The following is a 25353-nucleotide window of genomic DNA, read 5'->3' as shown; positions in this document are numbered from 1 at the left end:
CCCCGCGAGGATCCCTAACGGCAAGAGCCCGGGCTTGGGAGTCCCAGGTCGTGGGTTCTAATCCCGTCTCCGCCACTTGTCAGCCGCGTGACTTTGGGCAAGTCACTTCACGTCTCTGTGCCTCAGTGATCTCACCTCTACAGTGGGAAGTAAGTACAAATAAATGAATAAAGAAATGAGGGTATTTGTTAAGCGCCTGCTATGTACCAAGCGCTGCTCTGAGCGCCCGGGGAGATACCGGGTCATCGGGTTGTCCCAAGTGGGGCTCACGGTCTTCATCCCCGTTTTAATATAATAATGTTGGTATTTGTTAAGCGCTTACCATGTGCCAAGCACTGTTCTAAGCGCTGGGGGGAGATACAAGGCAATCAGGTTGTCCCACGTGGGGCTCACGGTCTTTATCCCCGTTTTATAATAATAATGCTGGTATTTGTTAAGCGTTTATTATGTGCCCAGCACTGTTCTAAGCGCTGCGTAGATACAAGGTCATCAGGTTGTCCCACGTGGGGCTCACGGTCTTTATCCCCGTTTTATAATAATAATGTTGGTATTTATTTGTTAAGCGCTTACTATGTGCCCAGCACTGTTCTAAGCGCTGGGTAGATACAAGGTGATCAGGTTGTCCCACGTGGGGCTCACAGTCTTCATCCCCATTTTCCAGATGAGGTCACCGAGGCACAGAGAAGCGAAGTGACTTGCCCAAAGTCACACAGCTGACAAGTGGCAGAGTGGGGATTAGAACTCCAGCGTGGCTCAGTGGAAAGAGCCTGGGCTTGGGAGTCAGAGGTCATGGGTTCGACTCCCGGCTCTGCCCCTTGTCAGCTGTGTGACCGCGGGCAAGTCACCTCACTTCTCTGTGCCTCAGTTACCTCAATCTGTAAAATGGGGATTAACTGTGAGCCTCACATGGGACGACCCGATGACCCTGTATCTCCCCCAGCGCTTAGAACAGTGCTCTGCACATAGTAAGCGCTTAACAAATACCAACATTATTATTAACTCACGACCTCTGACTCCCAAGTCCACGCTCTTTCCACTGAGCCAAGTACAGAGGAGGTCACTGAGGCACAGAAAAGTAAAGTGATTTGCCCAAGGTCACACAGCCGGTCACCGAAGCACAGAAAAGTAAAGCGACTTGCCCCAAGTCCCACAGCGCTAAAAGTGGTGGAGGCAGAATTAGAACCCGCAACCTCTGACTCGAAACTCGAAACTCTTGCCACTAAACCACACTGCTTCTGAGCCCGTCATTGGGCAGGGAAAGTTTCTATCTGTTGCATAATTGTCCATTCCAAGCGCTTAGTACAATGCTCTGCACATAGTAAGCGCTCCGTAAATACTATTGAATGAACTGCGAAGCCCACGTGGAGCCACCTGTTTAGCTTCTATCTGGTCCAGTGCTTAGAACAGTGCTTGGTCCATAGTGAGCGCTTACCAAATATCATTATTATTATTGTTATTATTATTATTAGGAGAGAGGTGTCTCCCCGAGGGGGAGATGCACGTGTCTGGGAACAGGAGCAGGTGCGGGTGGTTTCCTCACCTGGCCACCTGGCCACGCTCCCAGGGGGTACGAGGGGCGGCCGCGGCCCGGAACCCCACCAGGTAAATGCCCCTTGGGTAAATGCCCACGCCCGAGAGACGTGGCTCATGGGCATTTGTTCATTTATTTATTCATTCAATCGTATTTTGATGTGTTTGTATATGTAGTTGGGTACATATTTTATATATAAGTAGAAGGAGAAACATCATGGCTCAGTGGAAAGAGCCCAGGTTTGGGAGTCAGAGGTCATGGGTTTGAATCCCTGCTCTGCCACTTGTCAGCTGTGTGACTGTAGGCAAGTCACTTAACTTCTCTGGGCCTCAGTTCCCTCATCTGGAAAATGGGGATTAACTATGAGCCTCACATGGGACAACCTGATTACCCTGTATCTACCCCAGCTCTTAGAACAGTGCTCTGCACTTAGTAAGCACTTAACCAATACCAGCATTATTATTATTATAAGATGTATATTTTTTATTTAAGTAGAATTAGATATATATCTGATTCTATATATAAATATATCTTATTCTCTCTCTCTATGTATAGAATCTCTATATATTTCAATTTAGAGAAGCAACATGGCTTGGTGGAAAGAATCCGGGCTTGGGAATCAGAGGTCATGGGTTCAAATCTTGGATCTGCTGCTTCTCATTTATTTAGTAGTACTTATTGAGCGCTTACTATGTGCAGAGCACTGTACTAAGCGTTTGGAATGGACAGTTCGGCAACAGATAGAGACAATCCCTGCCCAATAATGGGTTCACAGTCTAAACGGGGGAGACAGACAGCAGAGCAGAACAAAACAAGACAACACCATCAAGATAAATAGAATCAAGTGGATATGCACCTCATTTAGAAAATAAATAGGGTAATAACTAATATATACAAATGAGCATAGTGCTGTGGGGGGGACGGGGGAAGGGGAAGGAGCGGGGTGGGGGGAAGGGGGAGCAGAGGGAAAAGGGGGGGTTCAGTCTGGGAAGGCCTCTTGGAGGAGGTGAGCTCTCAGTAGGGCTTTGAAGAGGGGAAGAGAGTTTGGCGGAGGTGAGGAGGGAAGGCATTCCAGGACAGCGGGAGGACGTGGGCCAGGGGTCAATGGTGGGACAGGAGAGATCGAGGCCCAGTGAGGAGGTGAGCGGCAGAGGAGCGGAGTGTACGGGGTGGTCTGTAGAAAGAGAGAAGGGAGGTTAGGTAGGAGGGGGCAAGGTGATGGAAAGCCTTGAAGCCAAGAGAAGTTTTTGTTTCGTGCGGAGGTTGATAGGCAACCACTGGAGGTTTTTAAGGAGGGGAGTGACATACCCAGAGCCTTTCTGTAGGAAGATGATCCGGTCAGTGGAATGAAGAATAGACTGGAGCGGGGAGAGACAGGAGGAAGGGAGATCCAAGAGAAGGCTGACACAATAATCCAGTCGGGATATAATGAGAGCTTGTATCAGCACGATAGCCGTTTGGATGGAGAGGAAAGGGCGGATCTTGGCGATATTGTGAAGGTGAGACCGGCAGGTGTTGATGATGGATTGAATGTGTGGGGTGAATGAGAGAGCTGCTCAGCTGTGTCACTTTGAGCAAGTCACTTAACTTCTCTGTGCCTCAGTGACCTCACCTGTAAAATGGTGATGAAGACTGTGGCTCCATGTGGGATGACCTGATCGCCTTGTATCCTCCCCAGTGCTTAGAACTGTGCTTTGCACATAGTAAGCACTTAACAAATGCCATTATTATTATTATTTATTTATATTGATGCTACTGATGCTTGTTTAGTTGTTTTGATGCCTGTCTCCCCCTTCTAGAATGTGAGCCCGTTGTGGTCAGGGATTGTCTCTCTCTGTTGCTGAATTGTACTTCCCAACTGCTTAGTACTGTGCTCTGCACATAGTAAGCATACAGTAAATACAATTGAATGAATGAATGAATTTATGAAGCGTTTACTATGTGCAGATAATAATACTAATGATGGTATTTGTTAAGCGCTTACCATGTGCTGAGCACTATTCTAAGCACTAGGATAGAGCCCGCTGTGGGCAGGGATTATCTGTCTTTGTTGCTGAATTGTACTTTCCAAGCGCTTAGTACAGTTCTCTGCACATAAGTGCTCAATAAATATGAATGAATGAATTTATGGAGCATTTACTGTGTGCAGAAAATAATAATGATGGTATTTAAGTGCTTACTATGTGCCAAGCACCGTTCTAAGCGCCAGGGTAGCTACACTGTAATTAGGTTGTCCCACTTCAGACTCATCATCTTAATCCCTATTTTACAGCTGAAGCATAGGGAAGGAGAGTGGCTTGCCCAAGGTCCTACAGCAGCCAAGCGGTGTAGGGAGATTAGAACCCATGTCCTCTGACTCCCAAGCCCGTGCTCTTTTTACTAAGCCATGCTGCTTCCACAGAGCGCTGTACTGAACACTTGGAAGCACCATATAGTAATCAAAAGACAATCCCTGACCACAACGAGCTCTAATGAGGTCTGGGGGGCGGGGGATATGGACATCAATACAAGTAAACAGACATCAATATGAAAGAAACAAAATGACAGATCTATACTTAAGTGCTGTGAGGCGGGAAATTGGGCGGGGGAAGAGCAAAGGGAGGGACTCAGGTGACGCAGAAGGGAGTGGGAGATGAGGAAAAGTGGGGCTTAGTTTGGGAAGGCTTCCTGGAAGAAAAGTGCCCTCGTTAAGGCTTTGAAGTGGGGGGAAAGTTATTGTCTGGCAGATTAAAGGAGGGAGAGTGTTCCAGGCAAGAGGTAGCATGTTGGCTCTCCTCTTGTCCCACTCCCTCCTTAGGCATCACCCTTGCTCTTGGATTTGCTCCCTTTTTTACTCCTCCCACAGCCCTCATTATTATTAATAATAATTGCATTTATTGAGTGCTTAACTATGTGCAAAGTACTGTATTTGTATTAAGTGCTTGGGAGAATACACTAGAACATGGAACACATTCTCTGCCCACAACAAGCTCACAATCTACAGGATGAGCTCATTTACGTCCATATCCGTAATGGATTTATATTTAGTCAGTGTCGTAGTTTTTGAGCATTTACTGTGTGCAGAGCACTGGACTGAGCGCTTGGGAAAGTATATTATGTCTGTCTCCCCAACTAGACTGGAAACTCGGTGTGGGCAGGGAATGTGTCTATCAACTCTCTTACCTTGTACTCTCCCAAGAGCTTAGTACAGTGCTCTGTGCAGAGTAAGCTTTCACTAAATAGAATTGATAAACGAAGTAACGGGACTTGGTGTCTTCTGGCCTGCCAGGGCTTGCCAGGGGTTAGCCCAGTCCCGTGGGGAGCCTCTCGGAGGCCCGAAGCCATCGGGCTGTCCTCTGAGCTCCCCCCGACTGGCTCCTGGTAAGGTCTTACCTCCCCTCTAGACTGTGAACTTGCTGTGGGCAGGAATGTGTCTGTTGTTATACTGTACTTTCCCAAGCCCTCAGTACAGTGATTTGTATACAATAAGCGCTCAGTAAATAGATTAAATAAATGAACGAACCTCCCCCGCCACCCCACATTTTGCCCCTTTTCCAACAATCCTGATAAGGTCAATCCCCATTTTAGGAAAGATATACGTATTAGATATCATTAAAACCTTTTTCTCTTCGTGGCCAGAATGCTATTTGTCCCAAAATGCTTGTATCGATCGATCGTATTTAATGAGTGCTTAACTGTGTGCAGAGCACTCTACTAAGCCTGAGGAAGAGTACCGTATAACAGAGTTGGTTATATGCTTCCCCTACAACCACAACTACTTTAGAACTTGCTGAATGAATGTTTAGATCGGGTCCTCCGTTGAACCAGTGTTAGGCAAAGATCCAGTGATGAAGTCCATACATTTGCCATCCATTCATTGAAGAAAATAAAATATTCAGGCTCTTATCTTCAAGTTGATGAATTAGCAAGGTTTCTTTTCCACCCCAAAATTAGATGCAATTTAGACTGCTCTCATGTAGAACTAATCATTCTTGTTTGTTTTATTTTAGATCCTCCCCAAATCGAAAGCATAAACTCCTTTACATAATGAAGAGGACTACAGAAAGCATCGAAACAAATAATTACAAAAAACCCCCAGTATTTGGAGAGTTGCCTACAGCATCTATTGAATATATGACTGTTTTCATAGAGGAGGTAATGGCCAGATATCTGTGATTTTATTCCTTAAGGTTTTCATTTATTGCTGGGATGAGTGCTCGCATAATAATAATTTTGTATTTAAGCCCTTGTTATGTGCCAAGCACTGTTCTAAGTGCTGGGTAGATACAAAGGTAATTAGGTTGTCCCACGTGGGGCTCACAGTCTTAATCCCCATTTTCCAGATGAGGTAACTGGGGCACAAAGCAGTTAAGTGACTTGCCCAAAGTCATATAGCTGCTAAGTGGCAGAGCCGGGATTAGAACCCATGACCTTTGACTCCCAAGCCGGTGCTCTTTCCACTGAGCCATGCTGCTTCTCACATATGCAGAGCATTGCACTATGCCTGGGAGAGCACAGTAGAGTTGGTAGATATGCCCCCTGCCCAAAAGGAGCTTAAAATTTAGTCGGGGAGACAGACAAAATAAATTACAGAAGGGGGAAGCATCAGACTAAGGATATGAACATATGTGCTCTGGAGGTTGCGGGGGGTGGTGGCGGGGGAAGAATGCAAGTCTGTAGGTGATTCAGGTTAAGTTGGGGAGATAAGAAGTTAGGGAAGACTTCCTGAAAGAGATATGATTTTAGTATGACTTTGAATGTGGGGAGAGTCGTGAGTTGTTGGATATGAAATGGGAAGGAGTTTCAGCTGCGAGGGAGAGCGTGAGCAAGGGGTCGACAGCAAGAGGCACAGTAAGAAATTTAGTGTTAGAGGAGCCAAGTGTGTGGCTGAGGTGTAGTGGGAGATGTTTCATGCACTTATGCCAGAATGTATGTTTTAATTTTGTATTTTTGGCTAAAAATTGAGAGCAGAATTAAGAAATGTTATTTTGACAACACCAAACCTATCTGGGGTATAGCATGATGTATTGTTGGAAGAGGGTTTTGAGCACTTGTGCACGGTTTTGGACAAAGTGAGTTTTAAAAATATTTTCCTTAATGTGGGCTTCTGTGAGAAAGCCATCTTTATGGTATAAGAAGAAGTTGGTGTTACTTGTTATAGGAGGAAAACGTCACCAAAAATACTTAGATGATTCTGTGGTTGTAGAATCTAAGGTGACTTCCTTTCAAGGGAAATGTGCACTATGGACATGACAGGTTTTGAAAATGTCTGGGAGTAATCATTTTTAAATTGTATTTAAGTGTTTACTATATGCCAAGCACTGTGTTAAGCACTGGCTCAGGACCATGCCTATATACATTATTATTATGGGGTGGGTTTAACACTGGGCATTCCTAACTCACAGTATTGGTCCCTTGGAGAAGCAGGAAGTGTTGTCTGTTCAGCATAAGACATAGGTGGATGATAATTGTGATGTGGTAATCAAGTACTTACAAGGTAACAAGTATGCCTTACTGAAAACACTCAAAATATGAAGGCTACAGAAGGGCCAGGAGAGGAAAACATTTTCCAAGGACCTGCAGCTGATGTGGCTTATTATATTAATTGTGGTTTTTATTAAGTACAGACTGTGCTAAGTACTCACAGAGATATAGATAATCAAATCAGATATAGTCTAATCCAGTGGTTTATGATAGCCAGAGTTTGGAAGAGCCAGTATCTTACTCCTGCCAGACTCTATGGCCCAGTGAGGAACTCTCGGCTTGTCCTGTAAGCTCACTGTGAGCAGGGAATGTGTCTGTTAATGTTATAGGCTCCCAAAAACTAATACAGTGCTCTGCACACAGTAAGCACTCAATAAATACGACTGAATGAATAATGAAAATATTGTCATATTTCTCTCCCTTGCTAGAGTATAAAGTGGTCCAGGAATATGGCGCTTCTTTATTCTATATTTTCCAAGTGCCTAGCTCAATAAATGCTACTCCTGCTTATCCTCATTTTATAGATGAGGCGCCTGAGGCAAAGAGCAGTTCACTGAATTGCCCTTAGTGACACAGTATGTTTAGGACAGAGCTGGTACTAGAATCCAGATCTCTTGATTCCCAGTCACATGGTCTTGTCATTTAGGCCCCCTGTCTCTTAGCACCTGATTCGGTGCCCTCTGGAATGGGGTAACCGCCAGCATGTCTCCCCCTCTTCCAGAGGAGCTGTTTCTTATTACCTCTGGCAGACAGGCAAATAAGACCATCCTAAGACCCTCAGGGTAAGGATGTTATGGGAGGAGGCCGAGGGTGGGAGAAGCCTCTCTTGCTCTGAGCTACCGGTTTGGGGGAGAGGACTCACTCTTTCTTTCCCCAGATTCTGCAGATGTTCTCAGGAGAAAGCACTTCAGTTCAAGTTGACCCTTGTGTCTTCTTACTTAGTTCTGAAACACAACCCTGTGATTTACCTATTTCTATATGTGGTGATGAACATGAGCAGGAGCCCGAAACTCAGTCCTGTGATATACTGTTTGTGTTTTTTAAATGGTATTTGTCTAAGCGCTTACTATGTGCCATGGAACTATACTATCACTGAGGTAGATTAAGCTAATCAAGTTGGACACAGTCCATGGCCCACATGGAACTCAGTCTGAAATCCCCATTTTACAGATGAGGGAATGGAGGCATAGAGAAGGTAAGTGACTTGCCTAAAGTTACACAGCAGATGAGTGAAGGAGCTGGGATTAGGACCCAAGTCCTTCTGACACCCAAGCCTGTGCTCTATCCACTAGGCCATGCTGCTTCTCGTGGTGTTATTTAATATTAATGAATATAATAGTAATTTTAGTATTTGTTAAGCAGTTACTGTGTCCCGAGCACTGTCCTAAACTCTGGAGTAGATACAAGGTAAGCAAATTATCCCACGTGGGGCTCTTACTCTTCATGCACGAATCATTCTTGGGGGTTTACATTTTGAGAAAGTTATACTAGAAAGTAGCAGGTAGATCAACACAATTGTTGGAGCTGTTGAGAAGCAGCAAGGCCTAGTAGCAAGAGCCCGAGTTTGGAATTCAGAGGATTCTAATCCCGGCTCCACCGGCGGGCTGCAGTGTGACCTTGGGCAAGCGACTTGACTCCTCTATGCTTCAGTTCTCTCATCTGTAAAATGGGGATTAAGACTGTGAGACCCATGTGGGACTTGGACTGTGTCCAACCTGATCATCTTGTATCTACCCCAGCGCTTAATAATAATAATAATAATGTTGGTATTTGTTAAGCGCTTACTATGTGCAGAGCACTGTTCTAAGCACTGGGGTAGATACAGGGTTAATATAGTGCCTGGCACATAGTAAGTGCTTAAATACCACTTTAAAAAAAGTCAGGCTCTTTCTCTGACTTCTTACTTCTTTCTTCCTCCACCCGTAAGTAGTCATAGGCTGTTTGAGGATTTTCACTTCATATATTACTCAACTTTTAGGGGTTGGTTTGAGTATTGCACCGTACATCATCTTCAGTTGAATGAGTTGCTTTTCATTTTTTAAAGATTGTTTATAAAAATACAGTGAAAACTACAATATTTTTTCTCAAAGGTCCTCATCTCCTTCGTAATTCTGTAAGCTAGTCTGGTTAATATAGCAAGTGTGGATATTTTCGTTTTAAAAATAGATGCAATTTGAATTACTCTGTATCTAGTTTGTTGCTCCGGAAGACTCTACAGCAACAAATGAGCATCTGAAATTATTTGTAACAAATCATATTTATAGGCTACTCTAGCCTGTTTGGCTGATTTATATCTCCTGCATAGTATCCACTGAATTTCACAACAGCAGTAGCAACCGTTTAAAATTAAATATTTACACTGTACAGGAGAACTTTCCTCACCATGGAGTTGTAATAAATTGCTGATAATCTGCATAAGGTATATTATAGACAATAGTTAAGGGTTGTAAAAATTGGTGTTGGAGGGCACTTGAAAAAGCAAGCACAAATAGCTTTGGATGTTCAGATCCAGAATTCCATGAACTTTATATAAAGGTGAAAGGCCTCCTGTTTCTGCTTACTAAGGTTGGTGGATTAAGGTCATTTTAGGAGAAAATTGAATTACTTTCAGCAGCTGTGTGGTGTTAACTCTCCAGGTCCCTGCTACACCATTTAATGCACTACTGCAGTAATTTATTGATGCCAGTTGAATGGTCCATAATGGGACACTAAATGGTCCAGTCAGATGTTCCAGTTATAATCTTAGTATTTTTTGAGCACCTACTGTGTGCAGGGCACTGTGCTAAGCCAAGTGGGAAATTACCATAGAGGGAGCAGACGCAATCTTACAATGTCACTGTCAGCGTAGGTTACACCTAGCCTGTGGCTCTGGCTCATTAAGTGGTAAAATTTATATTAGAATTGTCTACTGTGTGAAAGTTGTGTCTAAATGAAAGTTGCATTCATTTCCCTACTTTGCACGGGTCACATTTTGTTTAACATTGGATGACTTAATAAAAATAGCTGACTTGAAACCAGATTTTTATTATTGGGTTCTGAAGGTTTTTGAAGGGTATCAGACTCAATAAAACTTTACTAGAGAAAATATCATTTGCTCCTGAAACTTTAATTTTTAGCTGTTTTCTAAATCTGTCGACTATCCTTCAGGTTTTAGTGCCAATTCTTACTAACAAGAAGAACCATGCATTGTGGCCACGATTTATTTCTCAAGATTTGGAACATCACATGGAAATTCTGAAAAATAAAATTCATATTGTAAGGGGCCTGGTGTTGGGAAGAACCTTTCTTCCCATTCCCTCCATCATCAGAAAGATCAATGTGGATCAGAGTGACCAAGAGACCAAGTAAGGAATGGTTTGGTAAACCCGTTACCCTCAAAGGCAGAGTCAGTGTGTTGAATTGGTCTTCAAGAAGTAGGAGCCTGAAACCTTTATGAGCATTCATAAGAAGGAGCGAGATGTAATAATAATAATAATGATGATGGTATTTGTTAAGCGCTTACTGTGTGCCAAGCACTGTTCTAAGCGCTGGGGTAGACACAGGAGAATCAGGTTGTCCCACGTGGGGCTCACAGTCTTAATCCCCATTTTACAGATGAGGTAACTGAGGCACCGAGAAGTTAAGTGACTTGCCCAAAGTCACACAGCTGACAAGTGGCCGAGCCGGGATTCAAACCCATGACCTCTGGCTCCAAAGCCCGTGCTCTTTCCACTGAGCCACGCTGACGTAGTGGGTAGAGTAGATGGGCCTGGAAGTCAGAAGAACCTGGGTTCTCACTCTGGCTCCACCACTTGTCTGCTGTGTGACCTTGGGAAGTCACTTCACTTTTCTTTGCCTCGGTTACCTCATCTGTAATATGGGGATTAAGACTATGAGCCCTGTGTGGGACAGGGACTGTGTCCAACCTGATTAGCTTGTATCTACCCTAGTGCTTAGTACAGTGCCTGACACATATTAAGTGCTTAACAAAAGCCATGAAAAACTCAAGTGAATTTTTGTGCCTCAAATAATAATTGTATATTTGTATTGCGTAGTCAAAAGGGTGACTAGATTCTAGTCAAAGAAACAGATAAATGCATGCATGCATCTCAGGAACCATACTAATAATGATAATCTTTGTGGTATTTGTTAAATACTGTGCGCCAGACATTGTACGAAGTGCTGGGGCAGATACCATTTAAATAGATTGGGCAACATCCCGACCCAAATGGGACTCGCAGTCTAATTAGGAGAGAGAACAGGTAATGAATTCCCATTTTACAGATGAGGAAACTGAGGCCCAGAGAAGTTAAGTTATTTAAGTCACACAGCAGGCACATGACAGAGCTGGGATTAGAACCCAGATCTCCTGACTCCCAGGCCTGTGCTCTTACCACTTACCATTGTTGTACTTATGAACATCCTTTCCATGCATTTTGCTTTTTACAACAGAGCCCAGAAATAGACTTCTGGAGAGGTAGCATGGCTTAGAGGAAAGAGCATGGACTTGAGAGTCAGAGGTTGTGGGTTCTAATCCTGGATCTGCCACCTGTCAGCTGTGTGACTTTGGTCAAGTCACTTAACTTCTCTATGCCTCAGTTACCTCATCTATAAAATGGGGATTAAGACTGTGAACCCCAGGTGGGACAACCTGAATACCTTATATCTACCCCAGCACTTAGAATAGTGCTTAGCACATAGTAACAAATGTCCTTATTAGTTTTATCAATATTATTATTAAAAATTCCACCGGACTGGTACACCAGTTGCATTTGACTCTGAGCATAGCACCTACAAGGAAGTCCCTCAGAATCAGTCAGTCAGTGAGTCATATTTATTGAGCACTTACTGTGTGCGGAGCACTGTACTAAGCACTTAAGAGAGTAAAATATAACAATAAATAGACACACTCCCTGCCCACAATGAGCTTAGAGCCAACTGGTGTGGTCAGTGGATGGAAATGAAGACCCTCCCCACCCTACCCACCTGCCCTTGTTTGCTCGGGTTGCCATTTCTGATTTATTGGTAAGAATTTTGGAGCCAGCCAGGGCCCCCCACCCATGAATCCATTTTCTTTTTTTAAGAATTTGGGTGTTGAAGGATTCTACACCATTGAAATGTGAAGAACAATGCCCATGGGAAGCATCTTTCCGACACCAAGTTTGAGAGGCTCATTTTGTAAAAAACTATTTTCTCACTATTGTTGATCATAGGCAAACACCGTGCAGTAGGATCGTTCTTCATGCCATCGAATCTGGGGTTATTAAATGGTCCCATCAGATCTGTGCCATTCTTAAAGAAGACTCAGTCCAGCCTCTGCTCAATGGCCTCCACTCAACTCCTCAAACTGAGCTCGACTTCTGGAAAGCCAGAAAGGATCGCCTCACATGTATCTCTGATCAAGTGAGTGGCTCCCAGGGATTTGAACAGTTTCAAAAACTGACTTTTTTTTTTTTTGGTCTCCTACCTGAAGAAATGAATTGGTGTGAGTGGGGTTTCAGTTCATAGAGATACTCTCTTTAGGAAAATTTGAAACTCAGGGGAGTTAACCTAATCACTTTGGCTGATTAGGGCAACAGTTCTACTGAACTTTGAAGTCAGGAGATCTGGGAGCGCTTTGTGTCCCAAGACTCAATAAGGTTGCTTAATCTATCTTGGCTGCAATTTTTATCCCTAGGAAAAAAGCAGCAGTGACTCTTCTTCACATTGAAATTCTGAGGCTGAATTCCTCAATTTGGGGCTCGGGTGGATTTTTAGACTAAAATTTTCTGGTTGAACTGGGTCTACATGGGGCCAAAAAATGGTCCTTGGAAGAAAATTCTATGAGTGGAAAATTTCTCCTGGTAACTGTTTCTGCACAGGCTAAATATATCTCACAGTCCCCCACATCTGGTTTAGGGGAGAGTGCCATCCAGCCAGGGGGATTGTTTCTGGGGTCTCCCAGAGAACCAGGGCAGTTAATATCCCTGCTTAATTACTGGGCTAGAATTTGGACTTCTCTGGTCCACATCCTATTCACCCCATTGGAGGGATTGAGGAAGAAGAGGGAGGGTAATGGGTGTGATTTATAGCAGGCTCCAGAAGTCAGTGGTCACCCTACTGGCTGTGTGAGTGAAGCATCTTGTGGGCTCTAACCCTAGGGCAGAAGTGAATGGTCATAAAGGTGCATACTCATGGAGCAAACTTTTGAACTATTAAGATATATCAAGATGCAGACATACTGGGGGAAAGTAGGGTAAATAAGTTGTGAAAGGTTTGTCCTGTGCAGAAGCCTCCAATGAAACCAATTTTTAAATGTAAAGAATATATTTTAAATTATGAAGTGATTAGGCTTGTAGAAAATGTATGTGCCTCAATAAAATCACATATATGAAATAGCCCCCAAAATACAATTTTTTAGTTATGTGTCTTGTACCCAATCTGATGTTGGTTATAGAAATTGAGTACAGGCAATCCTCGACGTACATTTCAAGTGTCACCAAATGGCACTTAGAACACTGTTTAAATGTGTGACTTGTTTCAGCTTTACAGCACATCGGTTTCAACCTCACAGCACTAGTTCCTTTTGCCCTTTAGAAAAGTGAGGGAAGCACAGGAACTGCAGGGAAATGGAGATTCCATTTTAAAAGCTTCGATGAGGGTGAGGGGAGACAGCAGAGTGAGAGGCTGGCTTGTGTTACTTGTTTGTCAGGCACATATACAAAGGAAAGTTGGCCTATGCATTTCACTTCCAGTGAACCTCAAATTCCTTTCATGGAACTCTGATTCAATATGAATATCCTGATATAGATCTATTTCTTCCTCTAGACTGTAAGCTCATTCTGGGCAGGGGATGTGTCTGTTATATTTTTGTGTTGAACTTAGTGATAGATATTCAATCTATCTAAATACCGTTGGTTCAACTTTCATGACCTCTCTAAAATCCACCCTTTCCTCTCCCTCCAAACTGCTACCATGTTAATCTAATCACTTATCCTATCCTGCCTTGATTACTGTACCAGCCTCCTTGCTGACCTCCCTGCCTCCTGTCTCTCCCCACTCCAGTCCATACTTCATTCTACTGCCCAGATCATTTTTCTGCAGAAAGCTTCAGGCCATGTTTCTCCTCTCCTCAAGAACCTCCAGTGGTTGTCCATTCATCTCTGCATCAGACGGAAACTCCTCCCCGTTGGCTTTAAAGCACTCCATCACTTTTCCCCCTCCTACTCCTACCTCACCTCGCTACCCCCCCATTACAACTCAGCCCACCCACTCCTTCCTCTAATGCTGTCTCACAGTACCTCCGATCTCGTCTCTCACTGCTGACCTCTTGCCTTCTTCCTGCCTCTGGCCTGAAACACCCTCCATCCTGACAGACAATTACTCTCCTCTGTTTCAAAGCCTTATTGAAAGCACATCTCTTCCAAAGAGGCTTCCCTGTCTAAGATCTCTTTTCCTCTTCTCCCACTCCCTTTCTGCATTGCCCTGCCTTGCTCCCTTTTAATTCATCTCCCCTCCAAGCCCTATAGCCCTTATTTCCATAGCTGTAATTTATTGGGCTTGGCACATTAGTAAGTGCTTAACAAATTATCATGATTGTTATTATATTATTATTATTGTTGTTAATGTCTGTCTCCCACTCTAGACTGTAAGCCTGTTGTGGGGCAGGTAACGTGTCTGTTTATTGTTGTACTCTTCCCAAGTGCTTCGTTCAGTACTCTGCACACAGCGCTCAATAAATACAAATGACTGACTTTCCCAAAGTGTTAGTACATGTCCTGCACACAATAAGCACTCAGTAAATATGATTGATTTCTCATATATTGATGCAGATATATTATTTAAAATTGAGTGAAACATTTCTGGGGAAGGTTGATTAAAGTATTATTTAAAATTGAGGGAAACAATTCTGGGGAAGTTGATTAAAGAAATAATTGGGTTTTTGACCAAAGACTAGGTATCCAAGTACCATTTATAACATTGCTCTCTTTGGGAAATTGGTTTTGACTTTTTGAATGAAAGTATAATTTTCAGGAACCATTTGTGTTATAATTCCAAGACCTACCTATGTTGAATATGCCCTGTCCTTGAAGAAAAAACTCATTTGAATGAGACTGCTCTAAGAAACACATTTCTTGTATCTAATGCAGATTATTTGTTGTCAAAATAGATTTTCTTTACTCTTTCCAAAATTATTTCAGCTTCAGGCCCCTGCTGTTCAGAAAATGGTTAAGATCCTTAAAGCCAAACGGAGCAAGCTATTTTCCTACTTTCAAAAACATTTTCAGGGAGTTGGAAATGGGTAAGAGGTGACTTAAATGACACTAATACATTATTTTTATTGAAATGTTGCTTTCCCTAATAACATATAATGTTATAACTGTTACATAGCATGTATTATAGTGATATGTAGTAACTACCTGTGCAAAAAAAAATGTTAAATCAAATGAAATGTAGTTAGAATGTACCATTAATTTATTTTTATAAATTTAATGTTCAGTTTCATAAAAGTCAAATGTAAAAATATGGTGATAATTGAGCAGATTTGTTTGGTTGTACACGTTGTAAATAAAACATTGGACTCTGGGGTATATTGCTATTTGGACAGTTAACTGTTAACAAATTTGTCCTTCATTTGAATATTCTGTACGTAGTACATGCCAGTTTGAAACTTCCACCAAGTTTCATAAATAGATAAGAAATAATTAATGGGGGAATCCAGATCTAAGCCTTGAAATATCGAGCTGTATAAATAAAGGCCAAACAGAAGGTATGTGAAAATTTGGGCCAGAGCTTTTTAAAACAAAATTTTAGAAGTAGTGGATGTAGTGTTCGTCAACAATTAAATTGAAACTAAACACTGGGAAAAGCCAACAGAAACAAAGCACATTCCCAGCCCTGCAATGACCTTCCACGTCTGATAGAGGAGGTAGACCCGACATACACAATATTCACAAATAGTAGAAGTCTCCTTGATAGGAATGTTGTTGTGTTTTATTAGCAGCGGCATGGGCCTAGAGGATAGAAACGTGGGTGATGGAAGTCAGAAGGGCCTGGGTTATAATCCAGCTCTGTCACTTGTCTTCTCTGTGACCTTGGGCAAGTCACTTTACTTCTCTTTGCCTCATCTGTAAAATGGGCAATAATATTGTGCAGCCCCATGTTTGGACATTATGTTGTTCCTGGAGGACCTTTAGATGAGACTTAACCTTCTTCATTATGTTTCCCAAGTGCTGGGCACTTGGCTGGTATAGAAAAGGTGACTGCTGATCCTCCTGTATTCACTGAGTCTGAATAGTCTTATGGGCCCAGAGAGTACATTTTCTAGTTTGAGGTATTCATCTGTAAACCTGGCTTAAACATGGCAAAAAGCCTAATGCCCACCCTACGGAGTCACACACAAATTGTGGAAGAAGCTGTATAAAATCAAATATGACAGCTTCAGGAATCCTATAATAGAGAAGTAGACTAACCTAGTGGAAAGAGCACAGGCCTGTGGGTCAGAGACCTGGGTTCTAATCCCCATTCTACCACTTGCCTGTTGTGTGACCTTGGGCAAGCCACTTACCTTCTCTGTGCTTCACTTCCCTCGTCTGCAAAATAAAGGTTCAAAACCTGTTCTCCCTCCTACCGTAGACTGTTAGCCCCATGTGGGACCTGATTATCTTGCACCTACTCCAGAGCTCACTACAATGCTTGTCATATAGTAATTACTTAACAAATATCATCATTATCATTATTATTATAATAATGTTACAAGTGAACCCCTTTTTTGGTGACTTTCATTTTGAGTTTAAAACAACACATTTACATCTATAGACAATGTGTATTTTTGGTGTGTATGTGTATATGTATTCTTTTTTCTCCTGCACAGCTTCTGGTTGAAGCTCAAAGATATAGACTTGTATCTGAGACCACTGAAGAAACATGTACAGTGTTTGCAGGAGACCAAATTTCCACAGACCCGAATTTTAATTCACCCTTTACTTCACACCATCTGCCTGCTCTGGAGCCATTCTGAGTTTTATGGCTATCCTGCACGGATTATAGTTTTGCTGCAGGAATTTTGCAATCTGTTTATTGACCAGGTAGGTTTCTCATTTCAATCTCAACCTTTTCCATCTGGGAAGTCTCAGATTGTCTCAACCAGAGAGGAGCTTTGCTAGGTGAAAGTCGTGGACTCTTTCTGGAGACTTTTGTCTCTAGAGAATTTGGGGAGAGAGCCTCTTTCACTCCCGACTTCTCCAGCTCTAATCTACTCCCAAAGGCTCCCTTTTTAGACTGAGATTGAACAGCTTGATTGGGGCAAGTGGACCCCACTGGGGTCAGGCCTGGCTGGGAGCAGAGTGGGGCAACCTGAATAATAATAATTAAAAAAAAGTAGTGATTGCGGTATTTGTTAAACACTTACTATGTGTCAGGCACTGTACTAAGGGCAGAAGTAGATGCAAATAAATCAGGGACAGAGTTCCTGTCTCGCATGGGGCTCACATTCTTAATCCCCATTTTACAGGTAAGGGAACTGAGGTACTGGGAAGTAAAGTGACTCTCCCAAGGTCACACAGCAACAAGTGGCAGAGCCAGAATTAGGCCCCAGGTCCTTCCTGACTCTCAAGCCCGTGCACTATCCCACTGGGCCACACTCTCTAGGGCCATCCGGGGCTTCCTGGCTATCAATTAATCAATGGTATTAATTGAGCATTACTATGTTCAGAGGCAGTGTACTAAGCATGTAGGATATCTCCAGGCTCCTGGAATGTCCTTCTGAAGAAAAAGCAATAGGGCCCCCTGACTGGCTCTGAGTCCGCCTTACCTCTCTTGCAGTATAAACTCACTGAATAGATTGCTATAGTGGCTCTCAGCCTTTAGGATATTACAGTTGCATTGCCTTTAAACGTTCACTGGATAGAGTGGGGAAAACTTAGCCTACAAAAAAGCAGTTGAATGGCTGATTTTACGTTTCCTCCCCCAAAGAAATGAAGAAATGAAATTAAGTCTGCATTTTGTACTAGTCCTGACAGAAATTGTTGCTTGCTCTGAGGTTGCCCAAGGAGCACTTTGTAAGGCTGATTAAGTTCTGTTGTCAGCAGATGTCATTTTGAATGAGCCGTAATAACTTTGACCAAGTTGAAAAGCTATTAGAGTCAAAAACTATTATTTGTTTTTACTCTTCTTTAATTCTAGGCAATAGCTTACCTGTCGCCTGAGGAACTTTTGAAAGGAGACACTGAAGAGTCACTGGAACATGTGCAAATAGCTATTATTGTCCTAAAGGCTTTTAAAAATTCATTTTTTAGCTATAGAAAGAGGTTGGCAAGTATTTCACTGGAGACAAGGAGTTGAAACCTTGGGATTTCCCTGCTCATATGGTGTTCCCCAGATTTGACAGATTTCTCAACCCGTTTAATGAAAATAGAGGTATTTATGACTTGTAATAAGATTCTAAGTACTTAAAACTACAGCTTTAGTTTGGAAAGTGATATGACTTCGTTTTAATGCATTAACATTAATAACACTGTTTTTATCTGTTTGGTAAATATGAAATCTACAGAGAGGGAGAAATTATAAATAGTTTATATGGGCTAAATGTGGCAAGAAAGTTTTACTGGATTAAGCTTTTCTAAGTCTTTTTCAGTTGTGTGAGTATTATAAGGAAAATAAATGAAACGCACATGTAACTGCATATTTTACATTTTGAAAATTGATGGGAATATAATTTTGAAAAGATTTTATATTCTATGAAACTGAATGTTTGGCTCTTTTCAGTAAAGAGTGTCTATAAATGTCAATGGAACTGTAGATTTGAATGTATCTTTACATTGCTAACATATGAATTGAGTAGGTTTTATGTTAAGGGTGTTTATATTACTATGTTCATTTTTTCATAGGATGTATTTGTCACCATAATGAAATTTGAAAAGCTGGGAAAAAACTTGAGTTTGTGGCACCAGGGGAATAGTTCTGAATGAAAAAATAAATGGAATGAAAGGAAGAATTGGGGGAGTCTGTAAAGTGTTTAAAGAAGAGAACTTATGATCAACTGATCCTGATGACATGGTAATGTTGTTCTTTCAATTATTATTACTTGATATGACTTAGAAGTATTTAAGGAGTGCCTAGTGGAAGCGAGTTACTTTCTTAAGCACATGGAAAACTATGAGAGAGTTATGGTCCCTGACCTCAAGTAACTCCCAATCTAATGGGAAGAGACTCAAACAAATGATTACAAATAGCTGGGTCAGGAGAATCAAATAATGTTACAACCCCCAATAGCAGTATTAGGGTGGGATAGATAGATAACTGTCTCATTGCATAAATGCTAAGGGGGTTGTTTGATTAATTCAGTCTGAGCATTTGGAACTTAATCATGAAATGCTTCCCAGAAGAGGTGGATTTCCATGAGGACTTTGAAGTTGGGAAAGACTGGTCTGGGGGGATTTGAAGGGAAAAGAGTTTTGGGAAAGTGGATGGGCGTAAGCAAGGGGTTGGAGACACAGAGTTGAGAATGAGGCATCATGGAAAGGTTTTCTGGGAAGAATGAAGAGATCACACTGGGGTGTGATGGGTGAGGAGCGTGGACAATTAGGACAGAGAGCTGTTGAAAGCCAACGATCAGTCGTTTCTACTTGATACAATGAGGAGATGCTAGAGTTCTGTTTTCATTTGGCTCTTTAATATTTCGAGGGATTATTTCTGTGTTTGATTAACCTTTCCTAAAACAGTCTTTTCCTCTAACTTCTCTCTCTACTTTAAGCACACTCTAAACTGGCTAGCTTTAGCTTTGGCATTCCTTGTTCTTCTGACTCAAGCCTTCTCCTGGGTATATTCATTACCTGTCATTACCTTCAATCAGTAGTATTTTTTTAGGACACTTAATGGTACAGAGTTGAGCTGGGGCTAGAGGGTACCATAAGTGTAATACACAATCCCTATCAATTTTGATGTTTCTGAATAGTTTGCACTGGTCATTTTATTACCCTTCTGTTCCTGGAAGAGCTTTTGATTACAGGCAAATTGATCTTTTTAATGGGTTTGCTGTGTCCTAGAGTCATTTCTTCATGTCAACCTTCGAAAATCTGAAATTTAATATAATAGTGGCAACCAAATGGAAGTATAAGCATCTACTAAGATCATTGCTTTCAGCATTTTAGAGTTATCTGGAGCTTCATACAAGAATCCCCAAGGGCAGTGAGATAAAAATAATTTCCTGTTCTTTGGGTGGTTGGCCGATTGCTATTTAATTAATAGCAGATAAAATTGAAGGCAGAACTTTTCTTTCAATATTCCTGAATATTCTGCATATTTATCCCAGTCATTTCTGGTTGTCCTTTTTTGCCAAGCCATGCTGCAAAATGTTTGGCAAAAGCCCCATCCTAAGTTATATATAACTGGGAAAAAAGGCCACTGACTTCCATGTAGGTCTGGGTCTGAGGAAGGCCTATTTTCTGAGGGTGCCTGGGGAAGCAGTGGGCAAGGCCACAGTTGAAAACAATGCCCATCAGATGCACTGATAAATGTGTTCCCAGAAGAAAGTAGGTTGATTAAGGCACACATCATTGGGGGTTTTGTATAAAACAAGGACAACCAAAGCTTGCCTGTGCAGCCATAGTGCTCCTCTTTACTTTAGGAAAGCAGGAATGACAAACCAGAGACCTGGAATTTGATTAACTGGGGTCCCACTGGTTGAAATCAGGGGTTTTTCTTGCTCTAATGGTGACATTCTCACCATGTGGCTAGATGTCAGAGTATATTGAAACAGTACAAAGCTTTTAGCTCATTACGACATGTAGAGGATGAAAAAATTGAATTAATTTGGGAAACACCATGGCCTAGAGGAAAGAGCATGGGCTTGTGGAGTCAAAGGGACTTGGTTTTTTTCCCGGGTCTGCGACTTGCTTGTTCTGTGACCTTGAGCAAAGCATTTAACTTCCTCTCTGCCTCAGTTTCCTCCTCTGTAAATTGGGATTCAGTCCTACTCCCTCCTACTCAGACTTTCAATCTCCATGTGGGACAGAGACTATGCCCAACCTGATTATCTTCTATCTAATAACTTTTGGTTGTGTTAAGCTCTTACAATGGGCCAAGCACTGTACTAAGGCGGTGGGGTAGATATAGGATAGTCAGGACTCACATGGGACTCACAGTTTAAGTAGGAGGGAGAATAGGTATTAAATCCCTGTTTTGCAGATGAGGGAACTGAGGCACAGAGTAAGTTTAAGTGAACTTGCCCAAGATTATATAGGCAGATATGTGGCAGAGCAGGACCAGTACCCGCAGGTCCTCCAACTCCCAGCTTGTGTTCTTTCCCACTAAAACCACACTACTTTCCTAATCACTTAATAGAGTGCACAATTTGTGCACAATTGCACAGTGCACACTTAAAAGTAGCATAATTATTATTAACCATTAAGTTTCTGAGAAAATGGAAAGTGCACTTAAAAAGAAGTCAAAATGTACTATGATATGAGGTGACTTTATTCTAACAAAAAGGCAGAAAGTATGAGCAAAATGCTTGGTGGATAAGTTTGGAAAAAGGAGAGCAAAACGACCAAAGAGCTGTCCTGGTTGCCTTTTGCCGAGGCCAACCATCTGAATGTCACAATACACCGAAAGGAATGCTAATGTCAACATGCCAACAGAGAATGGGCCAGTTCCACTTGGGATACTCAACTATCAAATTACATCCATTCCTTCTGCCAGCTAGAGGAAAATGCCAGGAGTACCAAATCCTAATTTGATTCATATTTAAATGATGAAAAGAAAGGGGCCAATTCAGTGGAATTCAGAGGTGTTTTCAGTGCATTAGTGAAACTGGGATTGATTCAGCATTTACAAACTTCCTGAAGGAAACGGCTGCCAGCCCATAATAGAAACCAAGGTGTTCAATAGCCTGTGCACATAACCCTAAGCAGAAATAGTTGACAGTCAAGCTGGAACTACTGTTCTGAAACTTAAATGGAAAGAAAAAATCAGAACTGGTTGGCACTGAGACATCTCCTGTGTGGTACTCTCTCAAGCTCTTAGTAATAATAATAATAATAACAATGATGGTATTTGTTAAGCGCTTACTATGTGCCGAGCACTTTTCTAAGTACTGGGATAGATACAAGGTTATCAGGTTGTCCCACGTGGGGCTCTCAGTCTTAATCCCCATTTGACAATACCCTGCATACAGTAAGTGCTCAACAAATACGATTGATACTTGCAAATGATGCCACCAAGTTGAAATGAAAAATGCATGACTTGTAGGTGCAGTCCCACAAAAGTGGGCTATTGATTTGGTTTTCAAGAGAATAGTAATAATAATAATTTTGGTATTTAAGTGCTTACTGTGTTCCAAGCACCCTTACCAAGCCCTGGGGTAGACTCAAGATAATCAAATCAGATACAGTCCCTGTCCCACATGGGGCTCACAGTCTAAGGGGGAGGGAGAACAAGTATTTTATGTTCATTTTACCTATGAGGAAACAGATGCCTCGAGACTTTAAATGATTTGCCCAAGGTCACCCAGCAGGCAAGTGCCAGAGACAGTATTAGAACCCAAGCCCCCTGACTCCCAGGCCCATGCTCTTTCCACAAACCACACTGCTTCTCTGATTGGGATGGATTTCAGTTTTCACACAATGAATATTGCTCAGAAGGATCCACTCATGTAAACAGTGATGAAATCAAAGGAGATTAAAACTCCATAGAATTAAACCAAGAAATACAGGAGGTCTTCACATCTGATGGGAAAACCTCATAGGTCATGAAAAAGGCATGATCAATTAGAAGACAACCATGTTTGGAATACACTGATTTGCTATCAGTATTGTCGGGATGTTTGTATCAGAATGGTGAGTGCAAGAGAAGGTGGCAATCACAGAAAGGGCAGTGGGTCAGTGAACATGCAGTCTCACTTCAAGAACACATTCCAAATGAAGAATCAGGCACTACACAAGATCTAATACACAAGATGTGTACATAAGATGTGATACAGGATCTCCAGTATCACACAGGGGATGCCTCAGTTGTCACCAGTTCTGAGTGTCAAGAACATCGGGCAAGAGGCATAGAAGATGGCAGGGTCTTGAATATTGCATCGGAGTCTGCAGATAGGTCTCCTGCTTCCAGAATGGACTTAGAGAATAAAAATAAATCCTAACAAAAATACCTCTAACCTTACTAGGCAACTCAAATGACAGAAGAGTCAAATACAGTATTGAGAGAAAAGTCATCACTTGAGTTTGTGTAGGAATGAAGGAGGTTGAGTAGATAAAGGGACTTTTTTCCTTTGTCATATAATAGGTCACACATCAATGACTTGATTCAAGTTTCTGCTTTGGCTTCACGTCTGCTGGTAGACAACCTGAAAGATCGAAGTGCTGCAGTTTAGGTGCCTGTGAAGTTGTGTGACTTTGCAGAACTAGGTGGCTTTAATCACAGTTCATATGTCTAAGAGGTTGCATGTGGCAACTTGCTATTAATCAAATCAATGGTATTGGAGTTTTTACTGTATGTAGAGCACTGTCCTAAGTGCTTGGGAGAGTACAATAGAACAAAATTGGTAGATATGTTCCCTGCCTACAAGGAGCTTACAGTCTAGAGGACATTGGGAAAAACTTCTGTTTCTCTGTATGGTCAGCAGTGCCTGTTCACAGTTCTCTAGACTCAATTAATCAATCAATTGTATTCATTGAGCACTTACTGGGTGCCTATCACTATACTAAGTGCTTGGGAGAGTACAATAAATGCAACAGGGTTGGTAGACTCATTCCCATGAGGAGCTTCTAGACTAGAGGAAGAACATCTTAGGAGGCAGAAACCACTGGGATTTCTGTAAATCAGCATCCTTGCTATAGACTATAGATATCCTCTAAACTGTAAGCTCCTTTTGGATAGGTAACCTGTCTACCAACTCTGTTTTGTACTCTCCCAAGTGCTTAGTAAAGTGCTGTGCATACAGTAAGCTCTCAATAAATACCATTGATTTTTTTTTCTGGCCAGGGGCCTGCCCTGGTACCGTGAATTAGAAGAGGACGCTAATGTATTCCAGCATCTGCGTTGTTACTTGGGACACTGGATTCAATAACAAGGCTCTTTCATCTTGCCTCTTTTCCGCTCCCCGTCTTCAGCTTGTGTGAGAGAATGAGAAGTAGCCTCCCTGCCTCTACTCTGCCTGCCAGAATTATCTTTCAAGGATGAGGACTAAGTAGTCTCTTGACTGTGCATTTGTTATTAATCAGACCATCCTAGATCAGCAGCAGGAAGTTCAGAACCCCAGCTTCAGTCTCCTGAAGTGATTAACATTAATTATCCAATGGGACCTCAAATTGGTAGATCCTCTTCAGAAAATTACCTCTGACCCGCCCACTCCAATGACTGTCTTGGAAACCTGAATAAATATTGAAATTTAATTTAAATTTTCTGAAGTTAATTAAAATGTAGTCATGGCAACCTAAAAAAGTGCAGGTTCTCTCCCTGAGCTTTTACTATGGTGTCCCTGAATATTAACTCTCTGAAGTCATTGTTTTTATAATTGATGACCAGTGAAGTGCACTTTTATGATGCTTGTTGGTTACAAACTATGTGTTCAAACAATAGTCATTTCTCTGACACAAACACAGAGATTTTTTACAGTGATTAGGCTTCCTACCTACAGTTTGGTTTATAATGTTTACTAAAGAGATGAAGACTTAATCTCCAGTAGCAGTCGGTTGAAGTTCTTTGCTTTCTCCTTTGCTCACCTCTTGACTACTTGGGCTTCTTATTCAGGTTTTCAGCAAATGTTCCTCATTCCTTTCCTAAGACTCAGAAGTACTGATAGTGACTTGAGTTTATGTGTTTTCCAGTAAAAAATCTAAACTGGTCTTATCACTTTTCTACAGAAACAGAAGCTGTCCTAACAGCGATATCGAACGAAACTGTCACTCTAAGTTATACTTCAGTTTTTTCCTAATGAACTGATAGGTTGTCTTGGGGTATTTATGCTGCTCTCTCTCTCTCTTTCTCCTTCATAAACCTCTAATTTCAGTGCTAGTCACGTTCTTCTATAAACCTTAGCCCACATTGGCCGACATTCAGGGGCTTTAGCTAATTAAGAAACTTAAACACTTAAGTGTTTAATTAGCAATCATTTCCCCTTCTGTAAATACAGTTCTGCCAAAGAATACCAGCAGAAGGGGGTGGCACCAGACTTTTGACTATAAGTTTCACAGTGTTAGAACAGAATGTCTTCCGTTGATTTTCATTCTACACCACAAACTCACAGGCGTTATTTTCTGTGCAGGCCCTTTCCGACAATATGAGGGTCAATTCTGTTCAGTGTTAGTTGGACACCCAGGATTTGAGTAACACTCCTAGAATTTAGGTTGTGGGGTTTTAACGATCTGTGAGTTCCTCCTCAAACCTGCCCCACTGAC

General features: G+C 42.0%; 1 pseudogene; it reads left to right on the top strand.

The window, feature by feature from the left end:
- The first annotated feature begins 1495 nt into the window (after positions 1-1495).
- Positions 1496-25353, top strand: part of LOC114813902 — a 41695-nt pseudogene continuing 17837 nt past the window's right edge.

Source organism: Ornithorhynchus anatinus, chromosome 8 (assembly GCF_004115215.2).
Source record: "Ornithorhynchus anatinus isolate Pmale09 chromosome 8, mOrnAna1.pri.v4, whole genome shotgun sequence".
Taxonomy (NCBI): Eukaryota; Metazoa; Chordata; class Mammalia; order Monotremata; family Ornithorhynchidae; genus Ornithorhynchus; species Ornithorhynchus anatinus.
This window is presented reverse-complemented; position numbering and strand designations above follow the sequence as displayed.